The sequence below is a fragment of the Somniosus microcephalus genome, chromosome 10, assembly GCF_052327205.1.
Source record: "Somniosus microcephalus isolate GS21.2 chromosome 10, FLI_Smic_1.0, whole genome shotgun sequence".
In the NCBI taxonomy this organism is placed as follows: domain Eukaryota; kingdom Metazoa; phylum Chordata; class Chondrichthyes; order Squaliformes; family Somniosidae; genus Somniosus; species Somniosus microcephalus.
In genome coordinates, this window is record NC_140996.1 from 57291800 (window position 1) to 57315236 (window position 23437).

The 23437-nt window shown below is 46.8% G+C and overlaps 1 long non-coding RNA gene across 1 annotated transcript; it reads right to left on the reverse strand.

The window, feature by feature from the left end:
- Window positions 1-1040: 1040 nt before the first annotated feature.
- On the reverse strand, window positions 1041-22741 carry LOC147111514 (uncharacterized). The gene is made up of 3 exons (XR_015079704.1): window positions 22545-22741; window positions 20490-20603; window positions 1041-3480 (listed from the first exon to the last, which is right to left on the reverse strand). It is a non-coding gene; the product is annotated as an uncharacterized LOC147111514 (long non-coding RNA).
- Between the last annotated feature and the right edge of the window lie 696 nt (window positions 22742-23437).

Sequence of the window (23437 nt, forward strand, 5' to 3'; positions counted from 1 at the left end):
TCGGAGGCCGGAGGAGCAGGGGGTGTGGGGGAGGAGAACTGGGTGGGGGGGGTGGAGGTGTTGGTAATGTTCGTAGGCCAGAGCACAGATCGGGGGCCGGAGGAGAAGTGTGGGGGTTTGGAGCATCATCGGAGGTCCAGGAGGAGCACGGGGTCCAGGAAGAGCGGGGGCTGGGGGTGGTGGGGGGAGCGGAGGAGGGGAGGCAAACGACATCAGAGGGCCAGAGGAGCATGGTGGGGGAGGCCTCATGGGGGGAATCAGAGGCCTGGGAGGATTGGGAGGAGGATTAGAGGCCTCATGGGGGGGGTCTCTGATCGCAGGGGGGTGGTTTAGGCAGGGATGCTGGATCCAGGAGGTAAGTGTAAAGGCACTTACCTACTGGATCCAGCAGTCCTCACCTTACTTTAGCTGGTGGGCGTCACGAAGCCTGTAAAACCTGACCAGCTAAAGTTAAATTCAAAATGGAGGTTAAATCAGAGGCTTCCAGCTTCATTATAATATTTAAATGGACAACCCACCTCCCGGGAGCAGTTTGGCTGCCCGCTCCCCCATCCCGCCTCCATTAAAACTGGAAGTTGGCAGGTTGGAGACGGGTTCTGGTCGGGCTTCAGATTTTTAACACTTTAACTTCCCACATGACCCCAACCCACCCTTTTTTTTAGGTTAAAATTCCCTCCACAGTGTTTGCGACAGAGGCTGAAAATTAAGGCTTCAATCTTCCCAATGTTTAGCTGGAGGAAATTTCACCTCTTCCAGGATTGAATGCTGGACAAGCAGTCTGACAGCACAAAGTATATGAATCAAAAGTGGGGAGGTAGAGCTAGAATGTGAGATAGGATACAGGCAGCAGAGTACATGTGGAGACTGACCCCATGTCTGTGTCTATGAACAAAAGATGGTTTACTATGCTAATGTGTGTCAAGTGCAGAGCTATTGGTGTTATTATGGACAGTAGCATTCCTGTTTGCTGTTGCTATTAGATAAGTGTGGATGTCCTGCAATTAAAATATGAACTTCAAAGAATGCAAAAGACTACAGTAATCAGCAAATATCCTTTCTGAAAGAGAAAAGCAGTCATGTGGAAATTTTTAATAACAAATTCCATCTTTTTAGACCAGCTTGAAACTGACTTTTTTATGACCAGAGCAAACTAAAATTATTTTTGGATGTATATTTCACAGCAATCTCTCATGTAGCAACAGAAAAGGAAGTAACAATCGTCATAGTTCCTATGAATTACCTGGTTGTAAATGATAAGCAACATCTAAAAATTACTGCAGGATAGTAGACCACTCCTCATCTGAGAAAAATACAAAGACAAGTACCAATAACAATCCACAGCGATGGTGATTTAAGTGACTCCCTTTCTATTTTCTCTGTTGCTCATTGATCTCCTGTGGCATTGCACATGGAGAGTCAAGACGAACAATAATCTTCAGGTGAAGCAGTGTCATCTGCAAACTTGCAACTGCCTATTCCTTCATCCAAGTCATTGATATATATGGTGAAAAGTTGAGGCCCCAGTGCAGATCACTAGAGAACACCACTTGTCACCAATCAGAAAACATTCTTTGCACCTTTACTCTCTGTCTCCTACCTCCCAACCAATTACCAATAGATGTCACAAGGTTATCTCCAAGTCCATGCGCTTTCATTTTTGCTAAATAAGCTCTTGTGCAGAACCTTATCAAATTGAAAACAAACCTGCGCTACTTGCACTGGCTCTGAAAGATGAACATTTTAACAGTATTAAGTCTATCAAATAGTTGATCCAGAGTTGGGAAATCTGCGAACCAGACATCAAGACTGAAACTATCTAACATTGGTAAAAGAAAAATGTGACTTTTCTTCATTCCACGTGGCTGAGGATATCACAACAGAATGAATGTTACCAATGCAAATCAGACTTTTTAAATAGAACAGAGCTGTAGCTGAATGGAAACAGAGGAGTAGCTTTGTTCTCTGTGCTTTTGAATTTTACCAGTTCTATGTTGATGTGCTAGTCTTTGTACTTAGTTGAGAAACACCATTGCAGTATCTTTGAAGATTATGCATGCTTCAAGGCATGCTTAATTATGTTAATTAAGGCTGGAGTATGGCTTGCAATGACTGGATATAGAGGGGCCAGTTGTCAAAGTGGCATCTGTAATAACTATAAATAACTATATTAGTATGTCTGCAAAACATGTGAATGATGGCTATACTTTAAACTAAAAATTACATGTATACAGTTATAAAATAACACTGTACACTAGATATGTGATTGAGTATGCTACATAAACAAATATTTCATTTCTACATATGCAAATTATGTACTATTTTATGTATAATGGACAAACTTGACTTTAGTCAGATATTTAAATGACCAGACATAGACTTTCCTTCTAGTCATTCCACACCATTTTTTGGGTGACTGTATTAATTTTGCCCAGTTTTAGGCAAGGCTGTACAATCCTTGCAAAGTGTAGTTGCATTATATATGAAACTCAAAACATACTTCATGCTATTTGAGGACTTCTTTCATCAGAGCATCAACCTTTGCTTCAAAAGCAAAGCTTTCTGACTTGCACTTACCCTGCCATTTTTAGTCTTTACTGTTAAAATAATTTCCAAAAGGTAGTGGTATGTATCTGGGTCATTTAAATGTGCATTTGATTAGATGGTTGAATTCATCACTACACTGAAAAGTTTTTTTAAATGTTAGAAATTTGGCAATAAATTGATATGTGATGTACTGTTGAAGTGCCTCTAAGAACCACCAAGAACAAAATTCAGACATATATTTTCTTCAAACTTACTGAGCTTCCCCAAAATAATTTTGGTTCTACTTGATTATTAATAGGGTTCATTTTTAGGTCACAATCACAGTTTGTGAGAACATTTACATTTTATTTTATCGGATCAAAACAAACAGCAGGTAAAGAGTACACAGTTAAAAGAACCACCCCTAAAAAAATTGGTGATGACAGGGACTGCATTTACACAGATGCATCGTATGTGAAAGCCAACATTCTATGATTCTATAATAATCAGGTCAGTAGCATTTCTTCAGAATCCTTGATGGCCAGGTTTTATTAAAGGATTTCTATACAAAGCAGATTGAACAAGAACATCTTTACCTCAATGAGCAAGAATGTGATTGATCAAATAATCATTGATCAACCAATTAAAGTCAGTTAGGTTACCTGTGTGACCTGAATACAATTTTACCAGTGGCTGTCAAAGTCACCACTGCCCTCAACTTCTTTGCCTTTGGATTCCTTCAGGGCTCTGCTGGAGACATTTTCAGGATCTCGCAGATGGCGACTCACTAATGTATAAGACAGGTGACTGAGGGCTTGTTTACCAGGGCTGCCAATTATGTCAACTTTGCCTGCGGTGACGCCAGTCAGAAGTCGTAGGCGCTTGGATTTGCAGCTCTGGCTGGCTTCCCATAGGTGCAGGGCATCATCGTATGCACACATGTGGCAATTAAGGCACCTATAGATAAGAACATAAGAACATAAGACATAGGAGCAGGAATAGGCCACTGGACCCCTCGAGCCTGCTCTGCCATTCAATAAGATCATGGCTGATCTTGGGCTCCAAGCCGCTTCCCCGTCCACTCCCCATAACCCTTCACTCCCTTATCTTGCAAAAACCTGTCTATCTCCAACTTAAATGTATTTAATGACCCAGCCGCCACAGCTCTCTGCGGCAGAGAATTCCACAGATTTACGACCCTCTGAGAAGAAATTCCTCCTCATCTCAGTTCTAAAAGGGTGACGCTTTATTCTGAAACTATGCCCCTGAGTTCTAGATTTCCCCACGAGGGGAAACATCCTCTCTGCATCTACCCTGTCGAGCCCCCTCAGTATTTTATATGTTTCAATAAGATCACCTCTCATTCTTCTAAATTCCGATGAGTATAGGCTCAACCTTTCCTCATAAGTCAGCCCCCTCATCTCTGGAATTAACCTAGTGAATCGTCTCTGAACTGCCTCCAATGCAAGTATATCCTTGAGATCAACCAGGAATGTTCATCAACCGCAAGGGCTTCCACTCCATCAATGTGCAGCTGGTGTGCAACCACAAAAAGATCTTTATGCAGGTGTGCGCAAGATTCCCAGGCAGCTGACATGATGGGCCCGATTTTCTGGATCGTGCGGGAAATTTTCGGGTTCCCCGAATGTGGGGTTCCGACCCGAAAAAAAATGGGTCAGCCAGCTGCACGCAATTTTCCCTCAAGTGGCCAATTAAGTTCCAGCGTGTGGGCAGCCTTGTTAATTGTCCATTTCCAGTCAGAAAGCCCCACAGTATGATGTCATAATTCATGGTGCTTTTAAAGTGTCCAGCAAGCTTCTCCACCTCTGCAGGCTTCTCAACCACTCTTGCACAATGGCAGAGGAGCCTGCACCAACTGCTGCCAGCGGCAGAGGCCGAGCTGCCGCCAAATTCAACGAGACGTCACTGCAGACCTTGGTGGATGGGGTAAGGGCCCACAGGGAGGTCCTCTACCCTCGCTCAGAGAGGAAGAGGCCTCCCAAAGAGTCCAGGGCTGCCTTGATGGAGGTGGATGCAGAGGTAAACTCTCTGGGACTCACCCGTCGCACCTGGATGCAGTGCAGAAAGCGTTTCCATGATCTTCACCGCACAGGGAAAGTAAGTACGAAGTTTCCATCATCCTCAACCTGATCCCCATTGCCTTTCCCCAACAGCACTCAGCTTCAGCAATCTCTTCCTCCACATCCCACTTCACAGTCACATCCATGCACCCTTACCCATTCCCTATCTCTCTATGCTCACATTCACATAACTATTCCACCATCCAGCCCTCACACTGCCTCTCACTCTGATGCTTGGAACACAACTGACAACACACAGGGAAGGCCCTTGGTCTTGCAGCCTCACAAAATATTTGTCTCCTTCTAAGCATCTATGCTATGCAATCTCTACACTCACTCCTGCACTCTCACTCAAACTCCACTTGTCTCTCTCATTGCAGGAAAAGAGAGCTCACAATAGATGAGAGCGTGCGAGGACTGGAGGAGGGCCACCCTCATTCGCCCACCTGACCCCCTGGGAGGAAGCGGCGATCGAGATTGCTGGGGCTGACGTGCCTGTGGATGCTGGGGCAGGAGAGACAGGAGCAAGCCCGCAAGCTGGTGACAGAATAGTTCCCCATCTCTCTCATTGATATAGCATGAGTTGCTGATATGATTCTGAAGCCACATCATTTGGACTTATGAGCATATGCCAAATCCAATGTGCAAGTAGCCTTGCCATCACATCTCTAACTCTTTCCTTTACTCCCACAAAGGACCATCCGGTGCCCCCGTTGCCACTGCCGAGGAGGAAGAGGCTTTGCAGCCAGACTCCTCAGAGGAAGCTCCAGCCTCTGAGGGCACAGCATCAGCAGAAGTAAGCGCACCCAGCACCAGCACAGACACTCACACCTCAGTGGGACCTTCAGGACATAGAGTAGAGTTGTCACCTGGTGTATCACACCTCACAAGTGAGCATCAGCAGATTGTGGAGACAGGGACAGCAGTGGAGAGTCCTTGTCGGAGGGCGCAGGGCTCTGCCAGCTCAGCTCAGCTGCATGTCAACCCTATGCCTCTGGGTCCATCCGCAAGACAGGAGGTGATGGATCTCCATGCACAGATGCAGGAGTCTCTGGGAGGTTTTGTCTCCAGGGTCGCTGCGAGTGTGGAGCGAATGGAGGAGTCCATGGCGAGCATGAGCAGAGCCTTATTGGAGTCATTTGTAGGTTTCGCAAAATTGAACTTTATATTATAAAGGGTCGAATGGCAGAAGAGGCCATGATTTTAAAGACTATTTTAAAAGAAGCCTAGGAAAAAGAGGCATTCAAAATGGCCACCAGACCATGTGACCAACTTATTGGGACACTTTAAAATGGTTCCTGCAGTCCTCAGACAGCTTTGTGGATTCAGCCCACAGTAAGTTCTGGAAGCCGTTTCTGAGAGAACGAAACCAAACACCCACATATACATATAGATTGGATGCAGATCCAGTCAAGATCGGCCTGTAGATAAAGGCCATCTAAATGTTTACCCAGACAAAAGGGAACAGTTTCATATTCATGAGAAGAGCATCAAGGACCCGTTAAGGACATCACCAGGACATTAAAAACAATGAAGGTCATTCCAGACCAGAGATGGCCCTTTACCGGCCATCCCAAAGTATTTTAAAATATAACAACTACCCCGCTGTGCGATAAGCCCGCCAAAAGTTAAACAAAGACTAACCTGATTTGGGCGGGAGAAAAAGGCTTCTCCTGAGAAGTATATCTGGGGAACCCGGGGGTAGAAACAAAAACAGCCATCGTGGTGCTACCATCGTATTCGGTGGCATCATCGCTTGAAGAAGGGGAAGAAGACGGTTCGAGCCGGCGTCCTGCCCCGGGGTAAAACATCGGGAGATCATCGACCTACCCCAGGCCGTTTGACGAGACCAAGGGCCGTAGTCCTAAGAAACCTATATGAAAATGGTCAAACAGATGGTCGTCCTCCATACTGGTGTCCAGGCCCGCTGAGATCCGGCCTGCTCGTGACCTTCGCATCGAGGAAGAGAGCAGTGTGGCGCAGCCCGCAGCGCCCACCACGAGGAGACAGGACGCCTGAAGGGATCAAAATGCAGACCTGTTTCAAAACCTTACACTTCCTAGTTGGATTGGTGAGCATGTTTCTGGCCCTTCATAATCAGATCTAGATAGGTTTAAGGGGGTGGACATTTAAGGGTATAATTAACATGAGTTGTTGTCCCTCGATGTTCCATGTGTTTCCCCATTTCATGATGATCTTTGTAGAGTATAATATGCCTGTATTTGCCTTAGTTAGTATTGTGTCGTTGTGATTTGTTTGTGTTTTTCCCTCCCATGCACCCTCTTATTTGCTTGCATTTGATTTGTTTTACATTAGCAATAAAATTTCATTTCGTTTCATCAAACTTGGTCTATAAGAGTTTTCTCTACATTGTAGTTCCTGCCCCAAAGTCCAGAGTACAGAATCTAAGGGGCGAGTGGGTCGAACCACTCACGGTTTTACTGTGCGAGAGAGAGGCCTCTAGAGAGAGAAACCTCTGCGATCTAAAACCCCTTACACATTGGTGCATCAAAGCATCACCACGGAAAGGATGGCTACCTCCATGACAATGCTGGCTGCAGTCGAAGAGAGGAGGGCTGCAGCAGAGGAGAGGAGGGCTGCAGCCGAGGAGAGGAGGGCTGTGGCCATGGAGGAGCTTAGTCGCCAGGGTGTCGAAAACATGGTGAGTGCTCTGAATAGAATGGCATCTCTTGAGGAGCAATGGGCATCTATTGAGCACTGAAACCAGATCTTCATGGAAGTCCCTCTGAGCAGGACTTCCAGTGCTGAGACGGGTCCCCATGGCCCCCCTGATGTGCAGCAAGGTGCTCTCCAGCCACTTGCAGGCGCTGAGGGGGAGCTGACCCATGAGAGGGAGGTTGTTGGCACACCTCAAGGAAGTGGGGGCTCCTCTCCATGCGCTCACACTTCCATGCCACTTCAGAGCCCTCGGTCAGAGGCCCACCGGAGTCCACACCCCAGTGAGATAGGAGTCTCAAGCCCTGCACAGCCGCAGGAGCAGCAGACTGCTGGCGAGCCCTCACAGGCTCGCCACCCAAGAGGACGCCCGCCAAAGGTGTTGAGACAGGCACAGCAGGAAAGTGAGTAAGGGGCCTCCACATCTGCTGAAGCCACAGGGGTAGCACTACGTAGGAGCACGCGTAAGAGAAAAATAAAGCACCACTAATCACAAGGGTAGTCACTGGGTGAAAAGTCTTGTAAATAGTTTTAATGCCATCATTTTCCTGTACATAAAAAATCTGGTGGCAGCTGCTGCAGTTATGGCGTCTGTCATTTGGCAAATGGGGATATCACATAGAGGCCTTAGGATAACTTGCAGATGTCACCAAGTTGGTCAAATAGGTAGGAATGTCTAGGCATGGGCCACTGTCCATGGTCAGTTAATAAGCAGTGAGGCTGCAGTGTTTGATGTACCAGGCTACGCAAATCTGCCCAGGATGAGTGCGTCCCTTGCATTCCGCCCAGCAATGTTCTCACGCACTGGTGCCGCTGGTTGGCAGGCCTCTGCAGGATGCTCGTTTCCATCCTCGTCCTCCTCCTCCTCCTCCTCAGCATCATCCTCATCTGAGGCGGCTCTGTGAGGAGCCTCTTGGTCCTGCGGAATTGGCAAGCCATGACGCTGTGCCATGTTGTGAAGCACACAGCATACCACGACGATTTTAGAGACCCTGGCTGATGAGTACTGTAGGGCTCCACCTGCTCTATCGAGGCATCTGAAGCGCATCTTCAGCAATCCGATGGTTTGCTCGATAATGCATCTGGTGGTAATGTGGCTGGAGTTGTAGCGCTCCTCAGCTTCGCTGGCTGGTCTCCTCAACGACGTCATTAGCCAAGAGCGCAGGGGATATCCCTTGTCTCCAAGTAGCCATCCTTGAAGTTTGCTTGGTGGACTGAATAGCGGAGGCACAGTAGACTGGCGCAGTATGAAGGAGTCATGGCAGCTGCCAGGGTACCTGGCACAAACATGCAAAATCACCTTCTTGTGGTCACACACCAGCTGAACGTTAAGGGACTGGAAGCCCTTGCGGTTGACAAAAACTCCTGGATTGCGGTTGGGTGCCCGAAGGGCCACGTGTGTGCAGTCAATGATGCCCTGCACCCTTGGAAAGTCTGCCAGCTGAGCTAATCCAAGCACTCGCGCCCTCACACTTGCGCGATCCCTGGTGAAATGGATGTGATTGTGCACGAGGGCAAAGAGGGCATCGGTTACCTGCGTGATGCAAGTGTGTGTGGCTGCCTGGGAGATGCCGCTGATGTCTGCTGCTGATCCCTGGAAAGAGCCTGAGGCATAAAAGTTGAGTGCGGTGGTGACTTTGATGGCCACTGGTAAGTAGTGTGGACCTGGTGCTCTGGGCTCCAGGTCTGGCTGCAGCATTGCGCAGATGTCAGTCACAACCTTTCGCAAAAGTCGGAGCCACCTCTGGCACTGCTGCTCAGTCATGTTGAGGTAGCTGACCCTGTGTCTGTAGACCCTGTTTGGGGGGTATCTCCTGCACCGACGGCCTTCCATGCGCTGGCCCCTTCTGGCCTGTGCTGCCCCAGGTCGCTGAGCCGCAGCCTGCCGCTCCTGCTGGTGCTGCTGCTGTTGCCGGTGATGCTGTTCCTGGAATTGCTCCAGCCTCCTCTGCTGTTGGAGATCCTCTAATGCCAGGAAGGGAAGGAACAAAAGGCCTCCCATGCTTCTGGCAGATGCCTCCGTTGAGGAGGCACTGAGTTAAGGTGGTGAGAGGGGCTTCCCAGGAGCTCACACTGGAGAAGTGTGTGAGGCTCCAACCTTCCACAGCTGTGCCTAAGCCTTCAACAAGTTGCCCCAAGCCTTCAGCAACAAGGTCCTGTAGCCTGCAAATGCTGTCTGATTAAATCTCTTCAGTCCTGATTGACCTGCAGCTGAAAGCAAGCAAGCCAACTCTGTTCACGCCAGGTTTCATCAGCGGTGTTCCCACCAGGCGTGTTTTACGTGGGGAAAGGCAGGAAATTGCAAGGGCCCTTGAAAATAGGATTAAACATGCCAATAATTGATCATTAGGCTCCCGCCGACCATTCCCGCCTGCAGCGGGCGGGTCTGATTCGGGTCGCGCTGAAACACGGGGCCGAAAGTCGGGCAGGGTGGGGAATCAGGCAGGGGGTTCGCGACCCCCTATTTCTGCGATTTTCGGCCCCCGCCCGCCTGAAAACCCGCCCGACGGCTGGGAGAAAATCGGGGCTGATGGTTTCATCCTGCAGCAGTCCACCCTTCCAGATGTCTTCACACCTAGAAGCAGAGTTACCGGCTGGGTGCTCAGAGGCAAGGGATACCCACTTAAAACATGGCTGATGACACCTCTCAGAAACCCAAGGAATGAGGCCTAGGAACGAAACAATGAATGTCGTATGTGTAATGTATGTACCTTTAAGGGGGAGAACTACTTTTTACAGCTCCTGTATCCTGTAGTACCGGCAGTGACCACACCTGTATATAAACCCTGAGTAGTGATCTGTACAGTCAGTTGCAGTTTGAACCCTCATTCAGTAAACACCTGTTGATCATTCCCTGCAGTCTGTTGTCTGATTATTGAAGGACACAACATTAAGATACATGGATATAACATTGGCGACGACGCAGATTCGAACCTACCTGCAACTCTGCATCACCTCCCAGGGATTCGCTCTTGGAGAACAGTGGAAGGAGGTCAAGTCCAGAAGCACGGGCGTCGACCACGGGCAACCGCCCAGTCATCCAGCGGAGATTTGAGCATCGCAGCGGAGGCTGTCGAGATCCAGGCTTAGCTTTCCAGTCATGGTGGTCCAGCGAAATGGGCTGGCAACAGGTACTGCGCAGACCCTTCCCGGACAGCGGCGGCTAGAGCCGACCGAGCGGCACAGAAAAAGGCCGAGCAACGTCGACGGGGGAGAGAGAGAGGGCAGAGCACACAGGGCACAGCCGGTGTTCAGGACCGAGCGGCATCAACGGGGAGAGAGACGAGAGAGAGCAGAGCACAGCCGGTGTTCAAAGGGCCGAGCAGCGTCAACGGGGGAGAGAGGCGCGCAGGAAAACGCGAGGCACTGCCATTGCCACGAGGACCGCAGAGAGCGGCATTGGCAGCAGCGCAGGAGCAGCGCACGAAACCCACAGGGCGTCGCCATTTGCCACGAGGACCGCCGAGAGCGGCGTTGGCAGCAGCGCGGGAGACGCCATTTTAAGCCGCAGCGGGGAAGAAAGGAAAGCGCGGGAGACACCATTTTAAGCCGAAGCGGGGAAGAAAGGAAAGCGCGGGAGACACCATTTTAAGCCAGTCTAACCACACCCAAAAATGCCGAAGAGTGGCAGTATCACAGCGTTCGACAATGAAGTCGAAGATTGGACGACATATGTCGAACGCATAGAAGTATACTGCAAGGCGAATGAAGTGCCAGATGACAAGAAAGCGCTGGTATTGTTGAATTCAATGGGTGCAAAAATGTATGGCTTACTACGAAACCTAGTAACCCCAGAGAAGCCAGAAGAAAAGGATTTTGAAAACATAGTGTCAATCCTACAGGACCACTTAAACCCCACACCGCTGCTGATAGCAGAAAGATTTAACTTTCACAAAAGGAACCAGCATGAAGATGAAAGTAATGCTGAGTATTTAACGGAACTGCGCAAGCTATCAAAACACTGCCAGTTTGGAACGGGACTAGCAGATACTTTAAGGGACAAGTTTGTGTGTGGGCTTCAAAGTGAAGGAACCCAGAAACGGCTTCTATCAGAAAAGGATCTTACGCTGGACAAGGCTTTCAGCATTGCAGTATCACACGAAGCAGCAGCACGGGGCGCTGCAGAGATACAACGGAGACCGCAAGAATATGGCACAAATGAAATGTCATACGGAACAGTGAAGTGCTACCGCTGCGGCAGAACAACACACGACCATAATGATTGCTGGTTCAAGGACAAAGTGTGCAGACAGTGTGGAAAAGTAGGACACATAGCAAGAGTCTGCAGGTCGGGAAAGAAAACCAGCAGCAAGAAATCTCCACAGGAGAAGTACAAGAAGGTACATAAGGTGACGGAGAGTAGTTCAGACGAACAGAAGAGTGATACAGACTCCGGAAGCAAGGAGCTGGATTGTCTGAAATGACATAATGTGATCAAAACGGAGGATCACCAAACTATCTGGGTCACGCTCAAGATAGCAGGAGTCCAAGTGAAAATGGAATTGGACACAGGATCAGCCCTAACAGTCATAAACCGAAGGGACTACAAGCGGCTATTCTCACATATGCCCTTGAGAGATACAAAGATTGTCTTGAAGACGCACACGGGGCAAAAAGTCTACCCCAAAGGAAAAATAAGGGTGAACGTGATATATAACGGCAAGGAAACACCAAAAATGGACCTATATGTATTGCCAGATGGAGGACCACAACTACTAGGACGTGAATGGATCCGGAAGATACAGCTAGATTGGCATTCCATAAAAGCACTGACTGTAGATGCCAAAAAGGATGACGACGTCACACCTGGACAACTGTCAAAAATGCTAACTGACGCACAAGAAGTCTTCCAGCAGGGACTCGGAACACTAAAAGGCATAACAGCGACGATCAAAATAGAGGAAAATGCAAGCCTAAAGTTTTTTAAGGCCAGACCGGTACCTTATGCGATCCGCCCAGCCGTCGAAGCAAAGCTGGAAGGTTTGGAACGTTCAGGAATACTGTCCAAAGTGGACTGGAGCGAGTGGGCTACACCCATCGTTCCTGTAATGAAGAGGTCGTTGAGTAATACGCCTGGGGAACCAAAGAAGGTTCGCATCTGTGGGGACTTTAAGGTGACAGTGAACCCAGTCCTTCACACTGTACAATATCCGCTTCCGCGGATTGAAGATATTTTCGCCTCGCTATCTGGAGGGAAACGCTTCACTAAGATTGATCTGGCCCAGGCGTACCTGCAAATGGAGGTAGAAGAAGCCTCGAAACAGTACCTCACGATCAACACTCATAAAGGTCTCTACCAATACAACCGGCTGGTGTTCGGGGTAGCACCAGCTCTGGCTATTTGGCAAAGGGCAATGGAACAAGTCCTGCAAGGGATTCCAGGGACCCAGTGTTATTTGGACGACATCCTGGTCACGGGCGAAAATGACAGTGATCACCTCGCCAACCTGGAGCAGGTGTTCACTAGATTGAAGGAATATGGGCTCCGAGCTAATCGCCACAAATGCGAGTTTTTCCAGAAGCAGATCTCGTATTGTGGCCACGTTATTGATAAAGAGGGGTTACATAAGTCCCCTGAAAAGATTGAGGCAGTAGTCAAGGCTCCAACACCGGAAAATGTGTCACAACTGAGGTCGTTCCTCGGGCTGGTGAACTACTACCATAAGTTCTTGCCAAATTTGTCTACCGTACTACACCCACTGAACACCCTACTGCAAACGGGGGTACCATGGAAGTGGAGTGACGAATGTAAACGAGCTTTCCAGAAGAGCAAAGCATTGATCACATCAAAAGAGGTGTTGGCTCATTTCAACCCAGCACTACCAATTCGGTTGGCGTGTGATGCATCACCCTATGGCATTGGAGCGGTGCTGTCGCACAAATTCCCGGACGACTCGGAGAGGCCAGTAGCCTTTGCATCTCGGTCACTAACCTCAGCCGAGCGTAACTACGCCCAGATTGACAGGGAGGCCCTCAGCCTAGTGTGGGGAGTGAAAAAGTTCAATCACTATCTGCACGGGCAGAAGTTCACCTTGCTGACTGACCACCAACCACTTGTCTCCATCTTTAATCCAAAGAAGGGCGTTCCGGTGATGACTGCGCAACGGCTACAAAGATGGTCCCTTTTTCTAGGGGCGCACCAATATGAAATCGAGTATAAGGGCACGAAACAGCATGGAAACGCTGATGGGCTATCACACCTGCCACTGCCTACTGCGGAGGAAGCACCAGCACTGGATCCTGTCGAAATATTTCATTCGACTATAATTGAATGCTTGCCAGTAACTAATGCTGGTATGGAGAAGGAGACCCGAAATGACCCGACACTGTCTCGGGTATATGATTTGACGGTGAAGGGATGGCCAGCACATGGCGACTCACTGTTGCCAGCATTCTCATCCAGAAGAGAACAGCTGTCAGTATGCCAGGGGACCTTGATGTGTGGATCCCGAGTGGTAATTCCACCCAAGTTAAGGGAGAGAGTGCTCAATGAGCTTCACGAAGGTCATCTGGGAGGGGTGAAAATGAAAAGCCTTGCTAGGGCTTATGTGTGGTGGCCGGGGTTCGACCAGCAAATCGAGGACCTGACAAAGAGTTGCTCAGGATGCCAGAAGGTCCAAAATGCACCACCACATGCCCCTCTACACCCATGGGAGTGGCCCTCATCTCCATGGCAACGGGTGCATATTGATTTTGCTGGTCCATTCATGGACTCAATGTTCTTAATAGCCGTGGATGCGCACTCGAAATGGCCTGAGGTGATCAAAATGTCCTCCACCACCACGGAGAAAACTATTGCAGTCCTACGGACCATTTTTGCCAGGAACAGCTTGCCAGAGCAGATTTGCTCTGATAACGGACCACAGTTTGTGTCCGAAGAGTTTCAAAGATTTATGAAAAGGAATGGGGTAAGGCATTATACATCTGCCCCGTATCATCCAGCCACAAATGGATTGGCTGAGAGGTTCGTACAAACCTTTAAAAAAGCAGTAAAGACCATGTGCGATGACGACATTCCACTGCAGCATAAGGTGGACAATTTCCTGTTAGCCTACAGAAAGGCGACACATGCAGTCACCAACCAGGCCCCGGCCATGATGTTCTTTAACCGAAGGTTGTGATCTCGTCTGGATTTGCTCAGACCAAATGTACGAAGGGATGTTGAGAGTAAGCAATTCCAGCACACCAATGAGAAGCCGACAAGGAGCTTCAATGTAGGGCAACCAGTCTTGGCCCGCGACTACCGAACAGAGAAATGGCAACCAGGAACGATATGCACACGGCAGGGGCCACTAATGTACACAGTGGATGTTGGGGAGAACATTGCGAGACGCCATGCTGACCAGATCCTAGAGTCACAGGAACGAGTCAACCCCATGTCTCGGCCATACGTACCTGGTGAGGAACCCAACGTACAGGTCGCATCTACCTCAGAAACAATAGCATTGGAAGCTGATGATCAACTGACGTCAGGGTGTTAGAATCACCTCCGCACCAAGAGCGAGACACTCGGGAAAGGCATTATCCAGAAAGAATCAGGAAGCCTCCCCAAAGACTGAATTTATAAATAGACTATTTTCAGTTAATGTTGCATGTTAAAAGTGTTAATTGTAATTAGTTTGATATTTAATTGTTAAATGAGTGTTATGGTACTGTTAATCTAAAAGGGGAGGAATTGTAATGTATGTACCTTTAAGGGGGAGAACTACTTTTTACAGCTCCTGTATCCTGTAGTACCGGCAGTGACCACACCTGTATATAAACCCTGAGTAGTGATCTGTACAGTCAGTTGCAGTTTGAACCCTCATTCAGTAAACACCTGTTGATCGTTCCCTGCAGTCTGTTGTCTGATTATTGAAGGACACAACATTAAGATACATGGATATAACAGTATGGCCAACAGATGTATAGTCAAACAAGCCATCAGCATGCTGAAGATGCATTTCAGGTGCCTGGACAGATCTGGAGGTGCCCTTTAGCACTTACCAGCCAGGGAATCCAGAATGGTGTGCTGCACTCAGCACAACATTGCCCAGCAGCGAAGTTTTGGACCTGCAGGAGGAACAAAGCGCAGAGCACAGAGCCTCTTCAATGGATTCCGAGGAGGAGGAGGAGGCCGAAGGTGATACGGGCAGTGCACCACCAGCGGCACACATTGCTGCTCGGGATGTCATAATTATTGCCAGGTTCACTTAGGTTACACCCATCCAGGAACCACGTGTTAAAGCCACTTTTGCACCCTAAATGCCACTCAAAAAGTAGTTCTGCAATCAGCCAAGCATCTCTTTCACAGACCCCCATTGGTCGCTGTAAATTCATGTCTTCCCATTCATCATCAAACAACTGAAACGCCCACTTGCCGCCCAGCAACCAAGAATGGGCAAAACAGAAAAGTGGAGCAAAAGAACAATATTTATGTGCTTCAAATACACAACAGAAACTTAACAATTTAACAATGTCTAACACATCCATGTGCATACCCTTGTGCAACTAAATATCTTTACTCTTCCTTTTCCTAGTGCTTCTACGTGGCGGAAACCTTGTAGCTTCAGCAGAGGTAGAGGCAGGCTGCTCAGATCCCTGCTCCGACTGTTGAGTTGCTCTTGGCCGACGTCTTCTGGGCTTTGGAGCCCTTGAGGGCCCCGCCAAATACTGCTCCACCTGCACCTGTGCAGTGGCAGACTCAGCAATCAAGACACAAGGCAGCATTGTCAGGTACTGGCTGGTGGGGGTGCACGGGGTGATGGTGGAGACAACGGGTGAGAAGAGGAAGCACTTGAGAAGAGGAAGCACTTCTGTGTAGGGCCCCCTCCAGTTACCTACCTCTCCCTGCTGTTCTCTGCTCTCTTCTCCTGCAAGGAGTGAAAGAAGAGACCAGTAATGAGTGAGAATAATGGCATGTGTTCATCCAATGGATGGAGAGCATTTGTTGAGGGTGACGATAAGGAATAGGCATGACATTGCATCGGGATGACGGTGAGTGTCAGTGCTGGATGGATAGATGGTGATGTGGAGAAGTGCATAGAGAGAGAGAAAGATGGGTACAGCTGCTAGGTAAGTTGGTGTGAGGAGTGATGTGCTGGAGTAGACTTGAGAAGGCAGAGTGAGGGGGTTGGGGGTGATACGCACATCAGGATGTATGGCAATGCACCCTTACTCTCACCTTTCCTGCCCTGCTTAGGGCATTGAAGCACTTCCTGCACTGGATCCAGGAACGTGGCACCATGCTCCTGCTGCTGACCTCTTTGGCAACCTCCAAACACACCTTCTTTGTCTCACCAGCAGGCTTCTGCCTTCCATTGCTAGGGAACTGTATCTCCCTCCGGGTCCTCACAGTCCCAAGCAGCACATTCACGGAGGTGTTGGTGAAGCTGAGCAGAGCCTTTGCCCATCTTGACTCCATTCCAACACTTCTTTCTCTCTCCATGACATCTCCAACTGCTTCAACTGGCATGTTTGGCGTGTCCTTTTAAATAATGGAGTTGAGATTGCATCATATGGGTCGTCATTATGGCCACTGACATTAACTGGACAGGAAACTTGAAAATCAGATGTTAATGAACAGACTGCGTAAAAAAGCCACTGACAGACGTGCTATACATATTTCTGGGTTTTCCACGTGCTATCGGGCCCCCACACCCCCCTCTCCCACCACGTCTCCGCATTAAATTAAAGTCAGTATGAGGACAAATATTGCCCAGTGTGTGTATGTCTATGGATTACAACAAATTGGGTGACAACATAAAGAATTAGCAAAATGTGACCAATAGCTTCAGAAAAACAACTGGCACTGTCCCCAAAAAGCTCACAAACCAAAATCTGCTCTGATGATAAGCATATGACAAGTAGTAACAAGAACTTGCATTTCTATAATACCTTTAACATAGAAAGACGTTGCAAGGTGTTGCAAGGTGCTTCACAGAGACGTATTCAGAAACAATTGATGCCGACGAAAAGATGACCAAAAGCTTGGTCAAAGAGGTCCATTTTAAATCCTCCAACGCCTCTCCACCATCGTCCAGCTGGGTGGGCCTGCACTCACCTGGTTCCATTCTTATCTATCTAATCATAGCCAGAAAATCACCTGCAATGGCTTCTCTTCCCACTCCCACATCATTACCTCTGGGGTCCCTCAAGGATCTATCCTTGGCCCCCTTCTATTTCTCATCTACATGCTTCCCCTTGGCGACATCATCCAAAAGCACGGCGTCAATTTCCACATGTATGCTGATGACATCCAGCTCTACCTCACCACCATTTCTCTCGACACCTCCACAATCTCTAATTTGAATCACTGCTTATCCAACATCCAGTACTGGATGAGCAGAAATTTTCTCCAATTAAATATTGGGACGACCAAAGCCATTTTCTTCAGGCCCCACCACAAACTCCATTCCCTAGCCACTGATTCCATCCCTCTCCCTAGCATTTGACTGAGGCTGAACCAGACCTTGGTGTCATATTTGACCTTGAAATGAGCTTCCAAACACATATCTGTGGCATAACTAAGACTGCCTATTTCCACCTCTGTAACATTGCCTGTCTCCGCCCTTGCCTCAGCTCATCTGCTGCTGAAACCCTCATCCATGCCTTTGCTACCTGTAGACTTGACTATTCCAACAAACTCCTAGCTGGCCTCCCACATTATACCCTACATAAACATAAGATGATCCAAAACTCAGCTGCCCGTGTCCAAACTCGCACCAGTCCCATTCACCCATTACCCCTGTGCTTGCTGACCTACATCAGCTCCTGGTTAAGCAACGCCATGATTTCAAAATTCTCATCCTTGTTTTCAAATTCCTCCATGGCCTCGCCTCTCCCCATCTCTGTAATCTCCTTCAGCCCCACAATCCCCCCGAGATATCTGTGCTCCTCAAATTCTGCCCTCTTGAGCTTCCCTGATTATTATCGCTCAACCATCGGTGGCTGTGCCTTCAGCTGCCTAGGCCCTAAGCTCTGGAAATCCCTCCCTAAACCTCTCCATCTCTCTACCTCTCTTTCCTCCTTTAAGATGCTCCTTAAAACCTACCTCTTTGACTAAGCTTTCGATCATCTGCCCTAATTCCTTATGTGGCTCGGTGTTAATTTTTTGTCTTATAATATTCCTGTGAAGCGCCTTGGGACGTTTTACTACATTAAAGGCGCTATATAAATACAAGTTGTTGTTGTTGTTGCTATCTTTTCCCTAGATTCTTTTAAAATGCGTGGATGTAATCCATCCGGAACAGGGGTATTATCCTCTTTGAGCTTCATTAGTTTATTTAATATATCTCCTAATTTTATTTTAAATGCAGTCATCTCATTACTAATCTCATCATCCGATGTCATCTCCACCTGTTCTATCTCCATGGTAAATACTGAAGCAAAGTAATTATTTAACATCTCTGCCATCTCTATCACTGCCTGTGGTACTATCCTGTCTATCCCTTAATGGCCTTATTCCCATCCCGACCTTCCTTTTTTTATTTATGTGCCTGTAAAATATTTTACTATTTTGTTTTATGTTCCTTGATAATTTAATTTCATAGTTCCTCTTTGCCTTCCTAATTTTTTTTACTTTTCCCCAAATCTCTTTGCATTCTCCCTTATCATGCTGTCCCCTGCTGTCCATGTACTTAATGTATGCCTCTTTCCTTGCCCTCAATTTTTCCCTTATGGCTTTATTCATCCACGGTGTCTCATTAGTGTTTAGTTTTTTTCTATTTTTTTAGCGGAATATATTTTTCCTGGACACTGTTGAACACCGTTTTAAATGTATCCCATTGCTGTTCTGTGTCACTATTTGCCAATATTGTCCATTTTTTTCCCCAAGTTCTATTCTCAGCCCCTCAAAATCAGCTTTTCTTCAATCTATTACCCTCGTCTTTGTCATACTTATGTCTTTCTCAATTATTATCTTAAAGTGTATTATATTATGGTCACTATTGCCTAGATGTTCCCCTACGTTTATTTCTCTTATCTGCTCTCGTTCATTCCCTATTACTAGATCCAATAGTGAATCCTCCCTTGTTGGGATTTTTATATATTGGGTTAGAAAGGAGTCCTGTACACATTGTAGGAACTCCATTCCCTTATCCCCTTTACCTACCTCTTCTGTCCAATTAATATCAGGGTAGTTGAAATCCCCCATGATTATTATTCAATGTCTTTTTACTCATTTCCCTAATTTGCATATTTCTTCCTTCACCTCCCTTCCACTATTAGGTGGTCTGTAGGCTACCCCTAATTCCCACACCATCCCTTTAGCCATGTGTTAATTCTCATGACCTGACTGTTTCTGTGCCAATTTGCAGGTGGCTCGGGCAATAATCCAGAGATTATTACCCTCGAGGCCCTGCTTTTTAATTTAGCTCTTAACTCCTGATACTCCCTCAGCAGGACCTCCTCCCTGTTCCTACCTAAGTCGTTTGTTCTGACATGGGCCACGACAACTGGATTTGCCCCCACCCTTTCCAAATTCCTCTCCAGCCACCACAAGACATCGCTTACCCTGGCATCAAGTAGGCAACACACCCTTCAGGATTCTCGTTCTTGGCTGCAGAGGACACTATCTATCCCCCCAATTATAGAATCCCCTATCACTACCACATTTCTATTCTTCCCTTCCCCCCTTGGACAGCTTTTTGAGCCATGGTGCCTTGGTTTGCACAGTGGCTGTCCTCCCTGCAGTCTTTCTCCTTGTCCTCACAAGTAGCGAGTACATCATACCTGTTGGACAGGACCAGTGTCTGCGGAGCCTCCTTCTCAACGCCTCCTAATTCCCTGCCCGGAGCCCTAACAGTCACACCCTCCCTTTCATGAACCTGTGCTTTCCTCTGGGGTGTGACTGTATTCTGGATAAAACTATCCAGAAATTCCTCCCTGTCCCTTATGTTTCGAAGTGCCTCTAACTTGCACTCCTGCCCAATGACTCTGAGCCGGAGTGACTGAAGGCAGAGACATTTCCTGCAGATGTGGGAATCCAGGACAGTCTCACGGTCAAACGATTATTTATAGTTATAGTTTGGAGAGGGAATTTCAGAGCATGGAGCCTAAATGGCTGAAGGCACAGTGGCTGGTTTTGAACAAAGGCAGAGTAAGATGCACAAGAGGCCAGAGTCGGAGGAACAAAGAGATTTGGGGGGAGCCTGCAGGGCTGGAGGAGGTTACAGAGATAGGAAGGGACGAGACCATGAGGGGATTTAAACATGAAGATAGGAACTTTACTTTAGAGGTCTGTGCTGGTGCTTGGGAGGTATGGCGTGCTTGATGGTGCATCCTCAAGAGAATTGTCCTCCTCTTAGGTGTCTTCTTCAGCAGGGTCCATGTACTGAAAAGGCTCTAGAGGGAAGAGAAAAGAGACAAGAATTAAGATGGTACTGAGAGGATATTAGCAGGTGATAGACTTGAGAATGCAGCTTGAAGTTCTGAGGCTTGCTGAATATTTGCTGAGATGTATGCAGGCACCTTGCCCAGATAATATGCCAGCCTTGATTTCCCTGATGCTCATTGCTTTGCCCAGGCTGCTAATCTCCACTGATTCGTGCTCCATTTGGGTGAGGACCATGAGTTTGGGTACATCTCACTAGGTCTTGGTCCTCTCCCTTGCATTATGTACTGTGTTGCCCTGTAGAAACAGTGGGCAAGAGTTAGTGAGTGGCTGTTGTAAAGGTAAGTGGAGATGTGTAGGGATTGTGCTTATAGTGCATATGCTGAGAGCTAGAGAAGAAACAAAATGAAATGAGGATGGGTAGCTGATAAGTGTTGTTGTTGTTATGAATGTCAAGCCAAATGTCTGGAATGTGGTGAGGAAGGAGTGCTGAAAGGAGTTGGTAGTTGTGCAATCATTTACAATGTCAGCTAGCATGGATGCCAGGTAGAGAGATTGGCTGATCAGCATTTTTACGGGAATGGGGACAAGAGGGCAGGAGGTGGATGTCATGGACAAGATGGGCTTAGAGAGGCATGGGCCAAGATAAGAGAGAAACTAGATCAGGGCTAGGACAGGTCTAGGGCCGGGTGAGCCTGAGGGGTGGTTTGTCTTGGTGGACAAGGAGAAGGGACAAAAGCAGCAGATGCAGCTGAATGGTTGATCTCATTCTTAGTGAAAAAGAAGTCCAAACTCTTTGCGTTTGTGGCTGGAGGTGAGACAGAGGGAACGGGTTCAGGTAGATGTTTGACATTGAAGAAAATAAGTTAGGTTTTATCTTTGCTCTCCTGGAATAGTGGGCAATTTTGGCAGTGGGGAGTGAAGCCTCATAGTGCTTGATGTGGTCTAACCAAATCTGGTGATGGATGGCTAAACCAATTGTATGCCAGATACGCTCAACTGTGCATCCCTTGGACTTGATTCAGATCTTGCTCATACAAATTCACTCAAAAACATAGCTAAAATGATAAGCAGATTGTTTCCACAGAAGAATGAATACTTAGTGCATCGCTTAGCACTGTTATAGATGAGTTTCTATCCCATTGTGACACATGAGGTCCATTGCATGATACTACATGCATGCAATTAAACATACTTAAAAGAAAATTGCTAATTGCCCACATCAAGCTGAAAATAATTTAATTAGTTTGATCAGAGGTGAGCTCATTTATTTTTGTACTTCTGAAGTAACACTGCCGTACTTTATTTCAAATATTACTGTGCAAAATCTTTCATATTGCCGGCATGGGCTGGTTGGGCCGAATGGCATGTTTCTGTGCCATATATCCTAGGTAATATTAGAGTCACCAAGTGGTTAAATATTGCTTGGTCATTTAGTATCATTATATTCACAGTGCTACAAATCCATCACATTCAACCCTGAGCTCAGAATAAATACTGCTGTGTTCACCAGTAGGTATATGATTCACAGTAATTAATATTTAAAATGTCAGATGACTTTACCAATGAATCAGATTAGTCCTTGCCTCAAACTGAGTACAGCACTGTAAAAACTATACTGTTACCACTGTCAGGTTAAGTTTCTAGTTGCCATTGTGATGCTTGGCAAGTCAAATATTTTAAAGACAAGCTGTATTTGATGCCAAACTATTGTGGGTTTTTTCATCATTTACTTAAAAAAAATCTAATTTCATCCTTCATCTATTTTAATAATGTTAAACCATATTTAATAATAATAAACCATATTTATCTTCAGGTTCCAATTACTACCATTTTAACAACATTTGCAAACAATTCTACCTTGTATTTTCTTGTTACTTCAAATTACCCCCACTTCAGTCATCCTAGATATACATTTGAATTAACTTTCACACTTTTAATTAAGATCATACTTAGGGAATCTGCTTCCTGTTGATTGTTCTTCTACCTAATTTGGTAAATCTAACATCCAGTTCTTGAGACATCGACCTTTGTGCAACAAAATGGAGCTAGACTCGAGACTAACTCCTGAAACGATATTTCAATGTTCCGTGCATGCACAGGACCCTTCTGCTAGCACTGTGAGCTTTTGAGCACTGTGTATACCATAGTAAACCTGCTGGAAATCTGATGCTGAGCTGCTTCCATGTGTCAGGGTGCTTATGTCATGATACCACTTTACATTATGACCTAAAGACGCTGGCATGCTGAACTGGATCAGCATGTTTACAAGATGAACAGGGAGCTCTAAATTTTGCTAGCCGATCAGAAAACCAGAAAAAACTGGAGCCTCACTGGCATTGGTCATTTTATTTTTTGGTGGTGCCATCAACTGTGCATATGTGTCTGGAGTTGAAGACAATACTGCAGAGTAAAATCACCTTTATAGTCAAGATTCTTACTGACATGTACAACTACCAACACTATTAAAAATAATGTAGTTAATTTGAGAGTACCTGCTGTAATTTAAATAAATATAAATCAGCTCAAGTTATATATAGACTAGTTAATATCCTGTGGCGTTGCACAGGGTGTGGGAGATTAAGACTAAGGTAAAGGAAGGTTAGCAGTTGGTGGATCTTGGAACCAGGGCATTTTAATATAATATTTCTCTGCAGTACAGGCTGAGCAGCAAGGAGGCATCAAACTGAAATGTTACAGCAGCACCACTGTGGGAGGGTGTAATTTTAGTGCGACAAGTTTAGAATTGTCAGTTTCCGTTATAAATATGGACACAAAATTTTACAATGGCAGAAGTTGACATAAGTGTGACAAAAACATAACAACAGGGAGGAAGGTAATGTAG